At 44.3% G+C, this 5,000-nt stretch overlaps 1 protein-coding gene across 2 annotated transcripts in view; it reads right to left on the bottom strand.

The window, feature by feature from the left end:
* Positions 1 to 5,000, bottom strand: part of LOC135104329 (uncharacterized) — a 33,463-nt gene that overhangs the window by 24,546 nt on the left and 3,917 nt on the right. The window lies entirely within an intron of this gene.

Raw genomic sequence — 5,000 nt, 5'->3', positions numbered from 1 at the left:
TCATTACCGCTATCTCCTGCCAATTCATAACCTTTCTCTCTCTCTCTCTCTCTCTCTCTCTCTCTCTCTCTCTCTCTCTCTCTCTCTCTCTCTCTCTCTCTCTCTCTCTCTCTCTCTCTCTCTTCTACTTTTCTTCCTCGACAGCACTACGCCTCGCCTCACACTCTCCTCCATTCATCCTCCTCATAGTCGAGATATTACCTGCCTGTTAGCGAGGAAGAGAGGAATGTGGGAGTGACTGGAGGAGGGTGAAGGCGAAGGGGTTGTCTGCCAGGTGGAGAAAAAGAAGCGCTGTGTTTTGGGAAAGTTTTGCCAATTCTTTTTCAGCTTCATCCGCCTTTCTCTGTGTGTCTCCTGCTCCCCCTCTTCTTTCTACTGCTGGTTTGTTTTTTTATGTCTTCATTTTTTGTTTTTCTATTGCTGTTGTTCAGAAGTGCTGGCAGTGGTGGTGGTGGTGGTGGTGGTGGTGGTGGTGGTGGTAATAGTATTATTATTATTATTATTATTATTATTATTAGTAGTAGTAGTAGTAGTAGTAGTAGTAGTAGTAGTAGTAGTAGTAGTAGTTGTAGTAGAAGTAGTAATAGTAGTATTAGTAGTGGTATTATTATTTTTATCATTAGTAGTAGTAGTAGTAGAAGTAGTAGTAGTAGTAGTAGTAGTAGTAGTAGTAGTAGTAGTAGTAGTAGTAGTAGTAGTAGTAGTAGTAATAGTTGTTGTTGTTGTTGTTGTCGTTGTTGTAGCAGAAGTAACAGTTAACTACAATTTATTCAGCACTACTACTACTACTTCTACTACTACTACTACTACTACTACTACCACCACCACCACCACCAGTCCATCCCGCTCCAACATCACAATCAGAACAATTACACACACCCTAATCAACCTGCATCTATCACTACCAACCCAGCCAACCCAACCGAACTTCCACACACTCACGCCCCTAATGACTCTCACACACGTTAATAAGGACAGAGTTAATGTCACTCTCAAGAAAGCTAAAACCGGCGCGGGGACCTTGAGAAGTGTTCTTGGCCAACTGCCTGTCTCTTGCACCTGCGTCGCGAGAGAGAGAGAGAGAGAGAGAGAGAGAGAGAGAGAGAGAGAGAGAGAGAGAGAGAGAGAGGGGAGGAGATGCACTGGCCAGCCCTTCGTCAGGAGTGAATAATGTTATGCTATTACTGCTACGGAGCGTGCGGGTGGTTGAGAGTTAGTGGAGAGAGAGAGAGAGAGAGAGAGAGAGAGAGAGAGAGAGAGAGAGAGAGAGAGAGAGAGAGAGAGAGAGAGAGAGAGAGAGAGAGAGAGAGCAAACTTCAGCCTATCGAGTGAAATGTGAATAAGAAAAAAAAGATGGTGTGAATAATTAGCGTGTGTGTGTGTGTGTGTGTGTGTACGCAGCTGGGTCGGCGGGGCGAGGCGGGGCGGGGCGGGGCGGGGGAGGCTGCTGGGTGGCGGTGTTGCTGGCTGGGAGAAGAGCTTACAGACGTTCGCTCTGCTTCAATAAAGGGCAAAGGGCCTGGTGCCGTTGTTTGCGTTACTGTGCCTCCCAATGGCCGCCGCTCTAAATCTGGTACATGGTCTCCGGTGCCTTTCATGTATTTGTTCATTTCCATTCAATAAAGCCAGTTCATTATAAAGGACATCGTATGCACTCACTGTTTTGTATCATTTCCTCTTCGTTTGGTGGATTGATTGTCCGCCTGGGGATGGATTGATGTAAGAGTGTGTGTGTGTGTGTGTGTGTGTGTGTGTGTGTGTGTGTGTGTGTGTGTGTGTGTGTGTGTGTGTGTGAGCAAACATGTAAATGATGTATAAACAAATTACATAAGTGGTACAGGTGGACAAAAGAAAAAAAAATACTTCCTATATTTAAGTATGTGCTCTTAACGAGGGTTCACTGAGTAGACAGCCACCACCATCATCACCACCACCACCACCCGAGCGTATAACGACAGGCTTCGCTCCGCCGCCGACCAGGTCTCTGGGGTCCAGAGAGAAGCGAGTGGGGCAAAGCTGCTGCTGCCAGAGATAGGTAGGACAGGCTGTGTTCCCAGGAGGAGGCAGCCCCCACTGCCTATTACTATCTCTGCATCAGTTATTTAACGAGGCCTGGTGGCGTGAACTCAATACTGACAGCGGTACCGTTCAATGCAGTACATGTCAGGTTTTGATTTGATATTATTTTATTCTCTTGCCTCTTTGTTGTCCTTGTGGGAGTCCCAGGTTGCTGTGTCCTTCCCGCTCCCAGGACACAAGAGAGCGGCGGGCGGTGGGCAGCGAGGGAGGGCGAAATGAGGAGTAATTACTGAAACGGAAACTGATACTTGAGCATCATCGCCTGTGACATGTTTTCATTGGGTCGCCGGCCACGCCACTCGGGGAAAGCGATGCAGACCTTGCGTTGTGACACACGGAAGCGCTCCTAATTGGCCGCGAACCTGGAAAAATCCCACCGTGTCCACCTGAGTAAGCCTGCTAATTGCTGCCTTATGAAATGGCATGATATGCTCCCCTAATAAGGATGTCAAGGACTCGTACTCCGCGGGACCCTCTGCTACTTCACCAGCGGGCACAGCACCTGCGTCTCCAGCACACGCACAGAGATGCCACGCAGCTTTGGTACGCTCGCCCTCGTGAGAAAATAAAGGAAGTTGCAAAGAGTCATCGGGCGTACACGTGGTAGTCCTTCTTTAAAGCAAACCTGCCTATTTCCGCCTATCAGCACCATTCATAAATTTGTCTAATGTCCCTATTGATTCGGCATTACTGAGCCTATTCCATTCATCTCCGACTCGATTTTAGAACCAGTTTCTTTCACCGTCACGCTACCGCTACTTTTGTTACTAATGCTTCTTCTTCTACTACAATCACTTTATTTCCATGCTAGCCAAATTATACTCAAGCTTGCCTCCAGGTGGTTGTGTGAGCATGCGAATCAAAATTAAGAAAGTCAAGCGCATATTTTTTTTTTTTTTTTTTTTTATATCAGCTCCCAACTGACTTCCATGATTTGCGTTAACCTTTGTTCCAGTTTGACTCGGTTGGAAAAAAAGTGCTGGATTTGTACTTTAACCAACGGGCAGCAAAAGTTACAGACCAAAAATGCGTGAAATTTACTAGTAATTCAATATGACAAAACATTCAACGAGATAATGTGAGTATAAATCAAAGTGAAGGCAGAAAAAAAAAAAAAGTTTTATTTCGCGTCCATTTTTTTTTTAATTGCATTAACAAGTGTGTAGCAACAAATATTACAATCTGACAAAAGAGTTCTGAATGAGAAAATACGATCGGAAATTTGTTGAATTGAAAAGGGAGATAATTATTTATTCTCTCACGCCCGCCTTGGCCGCCACCTGCAGCTTGGCGAGTGGAAGAATTATTACCTCCGCTCCACCAGTGAATGCTGATTGTGATTCACGAAGTCGAGCAAAGCCCTAAAGGTCAAATGCAGCATATTTCCGCCAAGTTAATACTACATACCTACTACTAAACATTTCCTCATAGTCATATTGGATTTCATAGTTTTCATTCTACCTATGTAATATGTGGAGCATTATGATAATAAACTTATGGACCATGAACGTCTACTCCTCATTCTACTACTACTACTACTACTACTACTACTACTCAAATTAATATCAGTACTCCATTGAAAGCTACAACTAAAACAGCTCTCTTAACAACTACTACTACTGCAGCTGCAAACATTTTACACTCTCTCTTATTCTCTCTCGTTCAGTTCCTCTACCATCGTCGGTGTATCGCTAGCGGTTACCTGGGCGACGCATCCCTCTCCTTCCGGCCTCTCCTTGCAAGACCTACGCCTGCACATTCCCGCTGCTATAATCGCCTCACCCACAGCAGGTCGTTCTTGTCGCGTTATATTTAAGTCTCTGCTGCAGCGGGTCTTATTGTTTCTTGTAATGCGGTCTGCTGCATGCTTTGTCACGATGGTGTGTGTGTGTGTCTGTGTGTGTGTGTGTGTGTGTGTGTGTGTGTGTGTGTGTGTGTGTGTGGTGATAAATCGTTGGTCTTGTCATTCTCAACATTTTCATTATTATTATCATTGTCATCGTTATTGTTTTTGGTTATAATGATGTTGGTGAATGTGTGGTTGTGGTGTGGTGACGCAAGAGGTGCGGTGGTTCTGATGAATGTGAGATAACAACAACAACAATAACAACAACAACAATGACAACAACAACAACAGCAACAACAACAACAACAACAACAACAACAACAACATTGACAACGACGACAACAACAACAACAACAACTACAACTACAACAACGACGACGACGACAACAACAACAACAACAACAACGACGACAACAACAACAACAACAACAACAACAACAACAACAACAACAACAACAACAACTACAACAACGACGACGACGACAACAACAACAACAATCCACAGCTACACTCTTACTCACCGGATCTCACCAGAAGTTAGGGATAAAACTTTCCGAGAATCTCAGAACATTTCGTGTAAAATACACACACACACACACACACACACACATCAACTAACAAAGAAACACAAACAAAAGTACAAAACCAACCACTTACCTACCCATCCACCCACTTAGATACACACACACTTACACACACATACACACACACATACACACACACACATTCTGTTATTAAGCATCTCTTGCGTCCCCCTAAAAAATTCACGATGCCTCCAGCGGATGCCCTTTGTTCCGCTTCAAACCTAAAGTGTTTTGAAATCTTGGAAACAAGACGCATCGGGTGGAAGAAAAGTTGAAGTTATTTACGCCACGGAGAATACATATCACGGTTACGTAACACTGACACCGTATGTACAAAGCCTAACGGTTTAAAAATGAGACACTACAACGCAGATATTGAGTTACATAAACAGTTCATATAGCCAGCTGAGGTGCGCTGTTGTGACGGAAGGATAATAATAAAAAAAAAAAAAAAGTCCATCCTATAGACCAGTGACTCAGAAGACGACGGG

The sequence above is a fragment of the Scylla paramamosain genome, chromosome 10, assembly GCF_035594125.1.
Source record: "Scylla paramamosain isolate STU-SP2022 chromosome 10, ASM3559412v1, whole genome shotgun sequence".
Classification (NCBI taxonomy): Eukaryota; Metazoa; Arthropoda; class Malacostraca; order Decapoda; family Portunidae; genus Scylla; species Scylla paramamosain.
The sequence above is the reverse complement of the archived record's forward strand: the minus strand, read 5'-3'. Positions and strand labels throughout refer to the sequence as shown.